The sequence below is a fragment of the Urocampus carinirostris genome, chromosome 1 (genome assembly GCF_059441175.1).
Source record: "Urocampus carinirostris isolate Australia breed hairy pipefish chromosome 1, RoL_Ucar_1.0, whole genome shotgun sequence".
Taxonomy (NCBI): domain Eukaryota; kingdom Metazoa; phylum Chordata; class Actinopteri; order Syngnathiformes; family Syngnathidae; genus Urocampus; species Urocampus carinirostris.
Genome location: NC_142349.1, coordinates 61018096 through 61034655, shown reverse-complemented (window position 1 = coordinate 61034655; position 16560 = coordinate 61018096). Strand labels below are relative to the sequence as shown.

Here is a 16560-nt window from a genome sequence, read left to right as displayed (position 1 = left end):
ATAATAATTTCCTTGTATTGTCATTCTGTGTAACAATGTACACAGAACGAAATGTCGATTGCACCTGACCCGTAGTAGCGAGCCGATGCAGCCGCAGCCAACAGAGGGCGCCGCCGACCACTTTTTAAGTCTTAGGAATGACTCGGCCGGGGCGCGAACCACCGACCTCCCATTTGATGAGTGGTAAGATTAATAGAGGAAACACAAATATCAATTTGAACAATTTAATGAATAATGGAAAACAAATAATAAAATAACACTCTTACTTGGTTTTCGGTGTTGGATGAGCACGTCTAAGTCTTGTAAATCTTTAAATAATTATTTTTTATTTCTATCTCAGTTTAATAAATACCATTAGCCGAAAAATGTACTTTTATGGCCACCAATTGTCATGATTACTGATGTGAAGTACCTGTGCCCGCTCCTTTGGCGCCAACTGCCTCGGACTCTGATTGGCTGCCTGTCACTATTTAAACCCACGTCTATCCGTCACCTGTTGTCAGTCCATCTGTGAACCTCAATGTAGTCTAGGCAAGCTTTTTCAACCCTGACTCCCACCTGTTTATACTCCCGTCTGTTCCCTGGCTTCGACCCGTTTTTTTATCCTGACCACGTCTACTCTCCTCTCCTGGCTTTCAACTCGTTTCCGATCCCTACCACGTTTTTGCTCTTCTGTCCCAGCTACTGACCCGTTTTTTCCGTTCCCAACACCGCCATCGCTCGCCACGGAAGTCCCACTTACGCGTTCAGAGCGACTTAGTTCCCGCGTCCAGCGATCACCGGATCGTGGGTGCAATCCCTTTACTTTCTTCTAATAAAACTTGTGAGAAACGCTACGCAAGTGGGTCCGGTTTCCGTTCTGGTGCTGACACCAATAGATCAACCTAAACCTGTTTTCATGTCAGAATTTAAAGTCACAAAATGATACACTTCAAATGTCAAGAACATTCATAGAATAATAAAAGAAAAACACAATTCAAATGTTCTCCAATTCAGGGAATTCTTGGTGTGAAGCTCTATAATGCATTAGATGCTTGTTAAATTCTTTGTCTGAGGTAGCTCGTCTCTCACATTACCGAGATTTCCAATCTTCCAAAGAATCAAGGAATTTTTCCGGGAGGGAAAAGAAACCTGGCCAAAACTTGTCTAGATCATTTTTTTTGTCCTTTGTGAATCACACTGTCTCTCGCAGCTCTTTAGTATTCCAGGATTTGCATCGAACATCTTTTACATGGTACGTTTGATGTATTACCAAGCAATTTCATGTTAAGTAGGTACGGGTCATGTCTAAGACACTCAATAAAATAAATTAGCTAGTGCTAACTAGCTACCTTACTGTCTTACTGTTGCCATTTTTATTACGTAAATGACCTGCTTTTATTGTGATTTACCAAGGATTCAAAACTGTAATTTTTCAAATATTACATGTATTGAAAACTGTTATCTGCTCCACCATAAAGCTTATTACGCAGAAAGGAACTGTCTAATTACCAGGGGATAAAACGGGAATTGTATGTTTAGAAGATAAGACGTCATTTTGCCATGCTATATATTTTCATCAAGCTCAAAAGTGAGTTATTTTTAAGGTGCAAATGATCGTGCTTCAATGTTCCATTAAATTCCCCAAAAATTTAGATACAAAGTCATTTTAGTAACGTTTGCCTGAGGTGGACAATTCACGCCAGGGATGCAGCAACACGTACCAGCTACGAAAAACTGGTTAGCATCCAGACTTTTATAAGCTTTTAGGTCGTCACTGGTGTATGGGGATACTCCATTTACAATATAGTAGTACAGATCGTGTGGACTGAAGTCAGGCAGACTAGAGAATTTGGTTAGATGTGTGAAAATGTCAGGAGGAAGACTGCATAGGTCGGAAGCTAGCATTGTTAATGCTAGCCTAGATTTCTCTAAATAGAGCTTGTGCTTTTTGACATTCGAGGCACCTCATCCATCTGACAGCTGCACAATATTTGTTTGACTAGTCATGGCCCACGGTGTTAAATAGTATAGCTGTTTTTGTTGTTGTTGTCTCCCGTTTACTGGCCTCACCCACTGTTTACTATGGTTTACTGCCATCCGTCATGGTGTCGTCACACGGTTAGGTCAATAGTGTCAATAAGCTCTTATTTGTTTTTGTAGGATAAAGTTGCAGTTATGTGAAAAAAAAACTAAAAACATTTTTTTTTCAAGTCTTTCAAAAAAAAAAAAAGACAGTTAGCTGAACAGAAAATAGTAGACTTTCAAGATTCTCTTGGCCGCTCAAGGATACACTGTCGCTTGCTAGACAAGCATTCTTAAATATCCTTAGTCAAATCACAATATCGAGCGCATAAACTGCAGTGTAAAAATAAAAAAAAAACACAATAAGAGATGAGTCATTCCACCTGTTTCAATGACAACCACCTTGCACGATGGAAATAAAAAAAATAGGAATAATCCACAAAGTTATGGCAGTTATTTAAAAGTTTCCTCTCATTTTATGCAACATAAATGTTGTAAACCTATCCACCCTTTTTCACTAGATGCCTGCTTTAAATGTCTTCCGACATCCTCGCGTAAATCCCCTAAATGATCATTAAGCATAAACATATTGTTTAAAATCATAATCATCATTGTTTATGGCTAAATTTGGCAAACAAAAGTCTGCTTTATGAGTTGGGTACTATAAAAAGGAGAGTGTAAACTACTCTGACATTTTAGTGGAGTTTTCCGACAAACTTTAACTTGAAGTTTATTTCAGGTTGACGTTTAGTGCACAAAGAAAAATGTACTGTTGGATACTTTGTTCGGGGATTTATGTTGACTATTGTGTGGATTATATCTAGTCTTTTTGTATATATTTTGGGGGAAGTTTATTTAGATTAATGGGTATAGGGGTCACCAACGGCTTGCCCATGGACAGAAGATAAATTCTGAAGAACACATAAAGGTTGATTGTGAAATCATAATTGCACGAGTGTTCCAGTTATATTACCGTATTTTCCGCACTATAAGGCGCACCTAAAAGCCTTTATTTTTTTCAAATGCTGACAATGTGCCTTATAATACAGTGCGCCTTATATATGGATCAATATTAAGTCGCAAAGTCTTGCAACTAAAGCAAGCAGCCGCCGACTAGATTTTCCCCCGAAGGCGAAGTCGTCCGCGGTGTATGCTGGGATTTATATACCAGCGTTTCATTTCCTAACCAATGTGTCAAATCATCATTTGAATCAGTCACTAGTGGTTAAAGTTATTCGGAGGTAAAGAGGGCGGATCCTTTTTATCATTTACAGGCTCGCATAGGCTAAAGGGGCGAAACAAAGCCTGCAATTGGCCGAAAAAGATGAATGTGAATCACATGTTGCAACGGTTGCACTACGGCATAGAGAAAACATTTTTATTATTCTGTATTTGTAAATATTTTACTCTCCTGGATTTACTACACTCACGGTATTAAGAGGACCATGGTTACGTGAAGGCTGCAAGAGAACTTAGGTGAGCTATGCGGATTTATATCTTCCCGGTATCTTGTTTTAGAACGATCTTGATGTTTCTGTGATGAGTCTATTTTTAAACTAAATTCAATTCAAAGTGTTTATTGTCATATGCACAGTAAAGAACCCCGTTTCCCTACACAATAAAATTCTTACTTTGCTGTCCACACAGTTGCCAGCAAAAAATAAAATGGAAATTAAGAAATGTTTGTTTGGTGACATCGTACGGACATCGCATCCTTACGTGTCTACGACACGTATTTGCTTCTTTGCAAGCTTTCGGAATGTTAAGAGGGTAATACGGTTGACTGAACTATCTGACTGTTTTGCTGACGTTCCCATTGTAGCGCCTTATAATCCGGTGCACCTTATGTATGGAAAATATAGGACCAAAAACTATTCTTTGGGGGTGCGCCCTATAACCCGGTGCGCCTTATAGTGCGGAAAATACGGTAGTTTTATTATTTAACCATCACATCATTACCTTGATAATCATACTATTCATTTGGTTATTATAAATCGACCATGTGCTTATCCTCATATTTGAATGAAGTATTTACTCACTGTTTTCATATGATGTTTCAATGTGGTGTTCATTCAGTACTTTCCCAAGCAATATTTCGTAGTGGTTTTCTGATCAGTCTGCCCTTATCTCATAAAACCTTGAAAATCTATTTGGGTCCAGTGTTTTTCTGGAAAAACCCATCCTCGTTAAGTTTCATTTTACATTTTGTAAAATTGAAGCCCATTTCCTATAAGACAGGGACGAGACATTTTTCGATGCTTGTCTAAGGGATGACTGTATCCTATTCACAGGCCCTGGCCATACTCTGTTTGATTTTCATTTTGTACGTTGGTAATAAAAGTGCTCAACTGAACTGCTCTCTTCGTTTTTTTTCTTTGTCCCAATACTCGGTCTGAATCCTGGAGGATAAACATGCCGCGTGACATAGATTGTCTTCACCAAGAGTAGCCTGCGGACCAGTACTGAAAAAAGCTCACCAATGATCGGTCATTGTGATCTAGGAAATTTGATTTTGAACTTGCATAATGTTTCAGTATATAATTGGGCCGATTTAAATCCATACTTGTATTATCAGAACGTGGTAATAACTTGATAATAGAATAATAAAACAGCAATAATACGATAACTTGCTATATTAGAGACACATATTACACTAGTAGCCTTTTTTTTGCTTATCAGTTAAAAAAGACAGTCCTCGCTTCAATAAATTTTGGTGATCCCTGCTTCAAATGGATGTCTTTATCATCAGTCAGTCAGCACTCAGCTACTGTAGTGTTTATTTATTAGTGCATTTATTCATTTACATATTTTCTTTGTTTATGTATTTGTAATCAAAGACTATATGTATTTTAATCATATAATTGTTTTTCAATTTCAATTATTTAAAAATATGTACTTTTCTGGCTCACTGGCCAGAAAAGTACAAACACACTACACATACAATAGCCGTCTCTGGTTCGTAAAATACAAAATTGCCCTTCAGAGTCAAACGAGGATGTGCTGGTGTCAGCAAACATGTTGTTCGGAAGCTAAACATGGAGGGGGAACATTAAAATGGCAATTTGATTGTTGGGTCAAACCTTGTGTGCAGATGTTTTGCTGATTGCTTAACCATTGCTGGATATATTCATGTCATAAAAAGGGAAACGGATCACTTTGCTGTGAGATTCAAATTGCAACGTCAGTGGAACTGTTGAAATCTAGGCTTAAAACACACATATATTCTATAGTTTGTGAATGACTTATATTTCATGTTGACGATAACTATGCATTGTTTGTTATTGCAACATCCGTTGTAGCCTGGACATCCTGGAAGCAGGATTACCTGATGTGCCGTCCCTTGTAAAGGTTTCTTCATTTACCTCATTTTGAAGTTTTGAGTTTTTCCTTGCCCTCATGTAGGTTTTAGATCAGGGGATGGTGTAATAATAGTCTGTAGTTTGCAATAGTCTGTGGTCTTTGCAGCCCTTTGAGACTCCTTGTGATTAAGGGCTATGCAAAAAACATGACTTTACAAATAAACATCTATATTTACTACTTTGGATTTCAAGGTCACTACACAATGATGGTGGCTCTTAGTGCATCAGGATAGAACATTATTTTTGCAGCTCAATTGTGAAATAAATCACCAATCAATACAAATAAAGTAGTAGAGGATAGTTTGAGGATTTTCTTTGTACGATTTTATGTAACACTTTCAGTTTTGTTTTGTAGTCTGAATAATATGTGGTCTGTGCAGCCACTTGAGACTCCTTGTGATTAAGAGCTATACAAATAAACATGACCTGACTTGACTTAAAAAATCCTTGGGCCAAGAATAACCCAATAAATAGTCCCAAATGGAATAAATTATTTCTTGGATCAATTCAATCAAACTTTCTGGTTAATAGTTTAACAGACACTCATAATAGGGAGAGACGTTATCAAATAATTTTGAGCTTGCAACAAGAAAGGACCATACAAATCCCTTAAAATGTAAACATTCAACCTGTTATAAATGTCCTCCCCTGAGCCCTTTCTTTTTGTTAAATGTCCTAGGACACAAAAGGCAGATAACAACCCTTAAGGGTCTAAAATCAAAGACCAACGACATGATTGGCAAAAGTGACAATGATGTAACAAGCTCTCAACAACAGTCAAAATAACAAAATATAGTGCGCAATATAAGTCAAAATAATGAAAAGCAGTTCTCAATAAATGCCAAACTAATCCAACCCTGACATCCTACACCATCTTCGTTGCAGGTGTTCAATTGTCAAAAAAGAGCAACATTCTTCATTGTAAGTAAGCGGAATAATAATAATATGATAATAATAATAATTTCCTTGTATTGTCATTCTGTGTAACAATGTACACAGAACGAAATGTCGATTGCACCTGACCCGTTGTAGCGAGCCGATGCAGCCGCAGCCAACAGAGGGCGCCGCCGACCACTTTTTAAGTCTTAGGAATGACTCGGCCGGGGCGCGAACCACCGACCTCCCAGTCAGCACTAATGTCCGAATAAACATCAGATGTTTTTTTTTGTAATCAGTTTTGTTCAATACTACCTAATTTGTAGGGGTTTTTTGGGGACTAAGAACAGTTTTTTGGGGGTTGGTTTTTACACGACATTTTTTAAATTGTTTTACAGAAATTGAATAATTTTGGCAAGTAACTTAAAGGAACAGTGTGTATTGTATAGCATCTCCTAGTGGTAAAAACCATTCATTGATTTAAAAAACAAATATTGCTCAGTTTTTTTGTAGGAAACAAATTTTGTTGGGGGCTTTTAAAAGGGTTATTTTACAGTTGGATTGTAATATATGACTCAAATATTTTAGTTTATTTTTTATTAACCCCAAAAAAAGTTGATTGTGGGAGATAATTTAAACAAAACATACCTTCTTCTTGGTAAAAAATAAACCAACTTTGTGATGTATCATTTTCTCTTTATAACATTCCATGGACCAAATTACCCAGGTGATTGATCATTCACCCCTTTGACCCATATTGGGTTATTTTCATCCTAACTGTTGTTCGAATAATGGTTTGTAATTTATGTGTTTTGCGAAAATAATTTGCTCTGGTGGGCTCCATTAAATGTTTTCTTTTTCTGATGGCCAATCTGAAAGTCTAATCACACCTGCAAATGTGATGCTCCAGATACTCGACAAGCTCAGAGGAAGGTCAGTTTTATAGCTTTTCTATAACCAGCTAATTTGTTTTCAGATGTGCGAACATCATCCCACAAGGGTTTTCTAATCATCCATTAACCTTCTGACACAATTAGCAAAAACAATTTACAATTAGAACACTGGAGTGCTGGTTGCTGAAAATGGGCTTGGATACATAGTCTGTGGGTTGCAATAATCTGTGGTCCGCGCAGCCCTTTGAGACTCTTTGTGATTAAGGGCTATACAAATAAACATGACTTGAACTGACTTAATATTAAAACCAGATATTTGCAGCTAAAATGGTCATTTACCACGTTAATAATTTATGGGGTATGTTAGCCAGGACTAAACAGGGTGAAGCTGAGTTTCAGTTCTATGCAGCTAAACTCTGGAATAGTCTTCCTGATGATGTCAGACAGGCGTCTACTCTGACAGTGTTTAAGTCCAGGCTGAAAACAGCTCTGTTCAACTGTGCATACAACTGAAAGGGTTCTATCTGCACTCTTCACTTTTACTTTATTTCAATTCATTGATTTTTATTATGTTTCATCTGTGGTTTGAATGCATTTTACAAACCACATTTTAAATTTTCAATGTCTTTTCTTTTATGTTTTAACTGAAATTGTGTGTTTTTAACCTGTCTCTTTGCCATTTCTGTAAAGCACTTTGAATTGCCTTGTGTATGAATTGTGCTATACAAATAAACTTGCCTTGCCTTATCTTTATTGATAAAAGGGGTTTGCATCCAAAATAAACTTTTGAACAGTATGCATGCATGGATGGATGGATGGATGGATGGATGGATGGATGGATGGATGGATGGATGGATGGATGGATGATGGATGGATGGACCAATGGATGGGTGGATTTACCAATAGATAGATGGATGGACGGACTAATGGGTGGATTCTATTCTACAGTGGCTCTAACGCACACGCTCACACACATAGCCGCAGTGTGCGCACAAGAAGTGCGCGCGGGTGCGTGCATGTGTGCATGCGCGTTTTGAGATCCTTGCGCGCCTTCAGTGCGCTTGTGATGCGGGACGAGTGCCAAACGTCCCCAAACTACGCTGGATTACACAAGAAGAGAAGAGGACTCGCTCGGAAAGTGGAGCCGCGTAATTAAACCGACGCGATTAAGCAAAGGAGCAACCGAACGGACGGACGGCCCCCCACCACCCCCGGCTTGAGTCGCCAGCTGGCGGCGTGAGCGACGCAAGGGTGGCGGCGAGCGCAGTTATCGCCAGAGCGCTTTCAAAGCCGACGGGGATGCTTTAAAATCGGATCCGGCGCGCAGGTTGCAACCTTTCCTTTTTCCCCGTCCTTGCACCGCTCGTGTTGTGTTCGGAGGCTGAGGCGGGATGTGGGCGATGCTGCCACAAGGGAATCATTGTGGCTCGGCTGAGATGCTCCGTAACACCCGTTGCATGCGTTGATGTGAGGAGGGAAAGCAGTCCAACGGGAAGGCGGCACCTTTTCCATCAGGTAAACCCCCCAAAATTAAAGACTGAGTATATAGCTTTCTTTAAAAAAAACACTAAATTGGACTTCACGGTTTTGCTGTGGGTTGTGGATTTTGGAGCTTCCCTGCAAAGCAATGTTTCAGTATGTGTGTGTGTCTCGGTAGGATTGATGTATGGTCCAAAGCTGCTGAAATCTGTAGTGTGTCAAATGATTTGTGTTGGGTGAGAGACTCTGCGAAATACCCTTCGCTCGTCCGTATCCGCGATGGATCCTGGCAGGGTTTCTGCCGTAAGACCCCCTGTGTGAGTCCCAAATTCTATTTTTTTTCCTACCACCGCTGAGAGGTCAAAACAAAAATCCGTGTGCCTGACCAAAGGTCTTGCAATGTATGACTTTGCCACCCAGGTATGATTGACTTAAGTCCAAAAATCACTTTGGATAAGTAAAAAATTAGATGTCTTGTTTGGATTTTGTTACGGTGCCAATTTGATGTAAATTATTCTAAGTAGGGGGCCACAAACTTCCCCCTTCTGACTCCTGAGATAAAAGAACAGACTCCATAGAAGATCTCCTCAGCCCTATCTATCTTTTGCAACTCGTGGGATCGATAGTCTCTCGTTGCCTCCGTCGCATCCTCCCGACTCGTTAAAAATTCCGTCTACGTTAATCGCCTTAAAGATACAAGCGGGATGGGTTGTCTAGTGGGGGCACAGGAGGAAGTGGGGGGAGGCTAAGCATTAATTATGGATGGGTGCCTTTTCCTGGCGTTGCCCACCTCAGGCAATACATTGAGATGGACGCCAGGCCTCAGGAGTGGTTGCTTTTAAATAAAGTCAGACCGATATGGATTTTTTAAAAAAGTATGCAGCCGGTGCCAATACTGTTCTTTGGCCCCAGTTAATCCTAGAATAACGATTATTCTGAATATTATTTTAGAATAAGAAAAAAAACAGATGCAAAATGATGCATTCAAGGTGCTTTTAGAGAGTCAGTAACCAGGGGTTTTCTTTCTTTAAAAGATGAAACATTTCAGTTTCTTTGGGGCCTATATTCGAAGGGTCATAATCGGCCGATCTTGATTGGCAGCCGATTATTGAGTACGTCCCAGCTTTTGAATTAAAAAGATCATTGAGAAAACGAGACTGTTTTTAGAAAAGTAACGTAGATATTATTTTACAATAGGCATGGCTTCAGCCCATTCACATCAACCCAAAATCTAAGAGAATCAATGAGTTGGGTAACTCTAAAACATGGGTCATAAATTGTTTTCAAGCCGAGATATGCTTTTTTGTTACTCATTAGCGCAAATGGCTATCAGTTGAATAGGCATTTCTTTCAAAAACAAGTTAATGTCTAACTTAGTTGATACTACATTATCATCATTTTTGTTATCATCAGGTTGCCATTACTATAAGTAAGGTTTTCAATTGGCTCAGTCAACCACTGAAACAGCTTGCTAGTTTGAAATCAAATTTCAGAGAAAATCACAATGACCCATCACCGGTGAGCTATTCTTCAGAACTGGTTCACTGGCTACCTGTCTGCTCTAAAAGAATTGAGAAAACTGGCTTGAAAAAGTCAGAATTTAATCAAAGATGTCAGCGGAAACTGCTTTACATTATGCTTCAATGGAGATTTTGAAAATGCAATTCAGGGTAAAAATGTCCACAAGCGTATATTAGAAAAAAATCAAATAAATTGAAGTTTTGTTTACTCAGCAAACTAGACCAGGGGTTTGTATATATGTACTGAAACCATATCATTTTCCATTATCAAAAAATTGTGAGAAAACATTGGATGAGCCACTAGGTAGCGCCAAAGAGCCTTGCGGCTCCACAGCCGCTTGTTGCCAACCACCAAACCAGACAAAGGCATTCATCTGATTCTTTCTCCCATTTGACACTCTAATGATGCATTTTGTTATGAAATTTAAAAAAGGAGACAATTATCTTGTAGAAGTAAGACTGTTTCGTGACAAAAAAACATGTCCCTTCCACCGGATTCATGTGTATTGAAAGACTAAACGTTCCTTCAGAAGTCTTTTAAGATAAAGCTCTTTGTCACGACCAGAACAGGACCCACTTGCGTTTCTCTCATTTTTATTAGAAGAAAGGAAAGGGTTGGACCCATGTTCCGGTAATCGCTAAACGCGGGAAGCAGGGCGCTCTGAATGCGGAAGACGTTCTTCCGTGGCGAGCAATGGCGGCGTCGGGAACAGGAAAAAATGGGTCAGTAGCCGGGGCAGGAGAGCAAAAACGTGGTCGGGATCAGAAACGAGTCAAAAGCCAGGAGAGGAGAGTAGACGTGGTCAGGATCAAAAAACGGGTCGAAGCCAGGAAACAAACAGGAGCAGAAGCAGGTGGGAGTCAGGGTCGAAAAAGCTTGCCTAGAGTACACTGAGGTTCGCGGATGGACAGACCACCGGTGACAGATAGACGTGGGTTTGAATCGTGACAGGGAGCCAATCAGAGTCTGGGACAGTTGGCGCCAAAGGAGCGGTCACAGGTGCATCATGACACTCTTAGGTTTAAAGTTCATCTATTTTTTCCCCCGACGTTTAAAGTTTAAGAACTTATTTACATATGTTTTTCTAATGAACTGTAATTGATAAACGCTAATTGTATCACTATCATGGAGTATGCCGTGAAAACAAAGTTACAGTAACAACTGTACACACCCACGAGGCATTTCCATGAGATAGGAGGAGGCACAATAATATAATGGAACTCTCATGGATGAGAGAATGTAGCGAAAGAAGGAATGGAGAAGGAATTGGAATTTAAATAGCCCGAAACTCCCCAAGAGTGATTCGTATTGATATGACTCCTTTAAGGACGCGTCAAGTCGTAGGAACTTCCAAAAGCTAATCTTAAATGATTATTTTACCGCAAGTTGGCCGCTCAGAATTCCATTTTGGACATCCCGATGATAAATCGGAGATAATCGAAATGTTGGATTATCCTGGCCCCACAAGAGTGTGTCATCCGGGAGAAAATGACATTTAAGTGCAGCCAATCAGAGGCAATTTTGGACCTTATCTCGTCTAACAGCAAATAATGTACTTGAAGTTAATGATACCTTAAACTGCGTCGCCACTTCCTGCCTGACGCCTCTTCGTTGAAGAATCCATCTGATGACTCAGTTCGGTCAATATTTGAAAGCAGATGTATTGCCTTTTACACTGTTTATGCTTTTGCGTGGACACATTTTTTTTTTTCAAATCGGAAGAGACACAGAACTATAATCCTTTGCTACTTTGCGGGTCGTGAATCGCTGGTTGAATAATTTTTTGCCATCCATTATCCTTGATGGCATTATGCTGCAGAGCGCATTTTTTTCATGTCTGGCAGTTCTGTGCACCAAAAAGTGAACTGTACTCATGCGGTCGCAATCCATTATCCCAAATCGCATATTGTTGCAAGCGGGGATCACTAGAGCACACTTTTGTTGGACCTGGTGGCTCTTTTGAGGGGGTGTTACAGTACTGTATTTCAATGAACTGCACTCGTGCAGGAGTGATCCATTGTACCCAATTCCATATTTGCAGTGTTTGGCATGTTACTTTAAAAAGTAATTAGTTATAGTTACTCACTACTTCTTCCAAAAAGTAACTGAATTAGTAAGTGAGCTAATTTATTGTAAAAGTAACTACTTACCAGGGAAAGTAACTAATCCTGTTCATTTGAAAATAAGTTGTATGTCAAAGAATTTGAAATTTTATGAGCAGTATTCTAGTCAGTTTGACAGAGAAGAACAGACAGGGAGTTGTGTAATAGAACCTTGTAATATTTATTGCATGACACCTACAACACATTTATCCTTCAATTGAAGTGCAACAAAAATAAACGTTAATGATATAATGAAATAATCAGCAGAAAACAATATAAAGTGAGTTTAATGAATTAAATTTCACTCGACTGGCACGTTGTAGAAATTGGAATTCTGACTCTTTTTAGAGAGCCGGCTTTTTGGGCTTAGCTCTGTCACGACCGGAACAGGCAGTGGACCCAAATTCGTAATGTTTCACACAATGCTTTATTGGGAAACTGAGGAAGTCAGGCGAGGGGAAAAAAAACAGCAACCTGGTGCTCGATGGGCAGGAGGAGCAGGAAGCCCTCGGGAACGAAGCATAGTCGTAGATTGGAAGCAAGTCGGGCAGCCGGGACGGGAGACAGAGCGTGGTTGGAGATCGGGACAAGTCAGGTAACCGGAAACCATCGGGAAGCCAGGGACAGATGAGCAGAAAACAGGAACAGGTTGGGAATGGGAGCCAGAGTCAAAAATGTTTGCCTTGCATGTGCGGAGGTTTGCTGACGGACTGACAAGGAGGGAATGAGAATGACGTGTTTAAATAGGAAATAAAAAAATAAACACCGCTTCTTTATAACGGTGTTATTCCCAACACTGCATATTGGTCCTAGTGGGGATCGAAAGACTTTGTCAGGAGGTGTGAAATGAAATGATCTGCATTCATATAGCGCTTTTCAAGTCAATGACTTCCCAAAGCGCTTTACAATGTGCTCCACATTTCCCAATAGCGGCCTTGCAGCCATATAAGGCGCTAACCTGCTTATTGGGGGTATTAGGGGTTCAGTGTCTTACCCAAGGACACTTCGACATGTAACACGGACGAGCCGGGATTCGAACTGGAATCCCTTGATCCCAAGACGAACACTCTTCCTCCTGAGCTACAGAATGAAATGAACAGTTGTGGCCACGATTCATTATCCCCAGTTAACCATTGCTGAGGTCGGCAGGGACCATTTTTTCTCGTTCTAGCTGCTTAAGCAGGGGTCAGGAATCTTTTTGACTCAAAGAGCCATAAAAACAAAATTCTACAAATACGCTAAACCCACTTCATAAAAAGAACGTATTCTTCAGCACGTTTTATTTCACTGTGTGATGTTAGATGATTTGATAAAACTTATGAAATAAGAATAGTGCCAGAGCCTGTCCCAAATATAAAAAATGTACAACTTTAAACTTGTCTCTCCCTCCTGCAATTCCTAAGATCGTTGAGGCTCATTTTGAACTTCATTTTTTTTCATAAAAAATCTTTTGAAAAGAAGGAGTTACTTCGTAAAAATGTCACAAAATTCTGCAAACAAGAATTCCGATGTGTTAACCTTCGGGGCAGACGGCACAAGGCGAGAGACTGATGGGAGTGCTTGCACTCATTGCATATCTCCATCCCCACCGCTCACCCAATTAAAAATGTCCTGGATGCTCTGGTGCCGTTTTTGGTGTATTTACATTTTGTTCTGTAGATTTTTATCAAAAGGTGTCTAAACAGTAAACAGGGGTTGTCTAATGAGCTTAGATATAAAGGATTTGTTAGCGATGTACATCCAACATGCGTTTTTTTTTGGTGTGAGACCTTGACTATAAACTGTAATTAAAATATAGGCTATACATACTGGACAGTACCATCATCAATCCCAGGGTGGGTTCGGCTTAGTGTTCTTACGCAAATTTGAAACGAAACGGAGAACATTTGCATGGAATCAATTTTGTCTTTGAGCCGTACGTACTCATGAAAAGAGCCATATACTGTATGGCTCGTGAGCAATAGATTAAAAAACCCCTCCGCTAGAGCATGTCATTGTGTCCTGCCTAAAATAAACTGCACTGTTTTGGCTGCAATCCATTATCCACAGTTGACTATTGCTGAAAGTGGGAGCTGAGAGAGCAAACTTGTATCTTGCATGGCGGCTTTTTTCTGTTCTTTCCATCTAAAATGAGCAGCACCTGTGCAGCTATGATCAATTATCTCTATTCATCTACTGCTGCTTGTGAAGGCCGGCAGGGCACCTGTTGAAAACGGAAGTGGAGACGTGCTACAGTACGTATTTTCACATATGTTTGCCTATCTTAGGTATACACCGCATTCCCTTGTCTTTTGAATGGGTTTTGTTCCAAAAAAGACCCCGAATGGTCAAAATCCCTAATTTAGAAATTGTTATAGGGGTGATGGTGCGCTAAGTGACGTCGGCGAATATTGAAGCGCACGGCGCTTCATGTTGTGACGGGTGACATGATATGATTTCTGCCCAGTGCTCCTAATGTCAAAGTGAAGATAATCAATGAAGCACAGGTATAAGGCAGGAGTGACTGACCATTAGCCAATCAGAATGCAGAACACATTGAACGCTAATAATCCGTAACGTAGCAAAACGGCAAAAAGTAAACCTCAAGCGGAATACTGTAGTTTGCCATAAAACAAGTAATACTGTATTTTCTTGAATCTATAAAATTACACTTAAAATAGAGAACATTTTCTGCCATTGGGGTATGATTTTTGTTTTTGCCTGAAAAAAAACTTTCTTTGCCCATATAAAACCAGCCAGCTTTCCCTCTTTTGCAGCAGGACGTGACAATATTTTTTTTCACCGTGACCTAAACTATTTTATTCCATACCATTTGTAAGCAGGAGTTGTAGTTTTGTTGGGGCGTCCCCCCTTTTTGTGGTTGTTACCCCCTCAGGAGTCATAACGGCTTCCTGATTATGGCGCACTTCACTTCACTTGGAGGTGTTTGATGAGCTTTTCCCTCACCAATGCCGACTAATTGCACTTTTATGGACTTTTATGGGTCTTTCTGAAAGTTTTACCACAATGCTGTGAGAAAAATGTCTTGGTGTGGTGAATAAAAAAAGGATAGAATAGAATTGTGTTCATCGTCATTAATTACAGATTAGTCGACAGTCTTTACAACAAGATTCGATGTGGCACTCTAGGATTAACATGCAATAGAAAATTGAAAAGATAAAATCAATTGAAAATCAGCAAAATAGCCCTCTCCGCCATTTTTAAAATGTGCTCCGGTGTTGATGGATCGCAACCACACAAGTGCTGTTAAATCCAGGCAGAGAGAACAGAACAAATAGAGCCGCTGCGCATGACATATATTTGCTCTTTTGGCCCGTTCTTTAAGCAAAAGCCGACTTGGGATAATAGATCGCGGACAAAACAGTCAGTTCATTCAGTGGCCACAAAAAAAAAGCGCTCTGTTGGTCCCTGCTCTCAGCAATAATCGACCGGGGATAATGGATTGCGGCCACAGTCCAGCATTTCAATTTTGGCAGGCCAGATTTTCTGTTTACTGTTGCTCTCTGCTCACAGCAATATGTGAATGGGGATGATGGACTGTAGTCGCACGAGGTCAGATAATTTCACGCGGAAACACAGTAATGGAAAAAAAAGCTACCTGGCCGAACAAAACTGCACTCTGTCGGTCTGCGGTCACCGCAACATGCGTTTGGGTGTAATGGATCGTTGCCACACAAGCGCAGTTCACTTTTTGGTGGCCAGAACAGTTACAAAGCGCCCCCAGGCCGTACAAAATTAAGTACTCAGGTGACAACTGCTTGCAGCAACATGTGCTTAGGGATAATAGATCATGGAATATTTTTTGACCCATGATGCACTAAAGCTGTTAAGCGTAAAGTAGAAAATAGTAGCAACATTTTACAAAAATAAGAAAAATAATACAAATATATATATTTTTGGATGTGGGTACGATCCATTTTAATTATTATATATTATTACTATATCATATTCTGTATCATATTATTATATTTTATATACTTTTTCATAGTTGTGTGCACTGGTTTAGGGTCGTGATGGCCCTGGGGAAGAAATTGTCTCTGAGCCTGTAAGTCTTTGTTTTAAGGGATCTGTAGCATCTGCCACACAGCAGATGGTCTAAGACAGGGGTGTCAAACGGGCGGCCCGCGGGCCGGATCAGGCCCGCTATGGGACAAAATCCGGCCCGCGAGTCAGCGCTCGGAGAAGTGCAAGAGAAAAATGAGCTGCAGGTTGAAATATATCCACTTAATGTTGCCAAAGCCAGGTGCCTCTCACAAACGCTGTACTTGTATCTCTCTTTCTCTCTCTCTCTCTCAATCTTCCTTCCACTCTTTATCTCTCTCTTTC

At 40.1% G+C, this 16560-nt stretch overlaps 1 protein-coding gene across 3 annotated transcripts in view; it reads left to right on the top strand.

Moving 5' to 3' along the window:
* The first annotated feature begins 8159 nt into the window (after window positions 1–8159).
* The window catches only part of sntg1 (syntrophin, gamma 1), a 101989-nt gene continuing 93588 nt past the window's right edge, over window positions 8160–16560 (top strand). For 2 of the 3 annotated variants that reach the window (XM_088347419.1, XM_088347399.1), the window contains exon 1: window positions 8160–8647. The gene's annotated coding sequence lies outside the window, so the exon portion shown is untranslated. The remainder of the gene's footprint in view (window positions 8648–16560) is intronic. The other variant, XM_088347414.1, reaches the window with a different exon arrangement.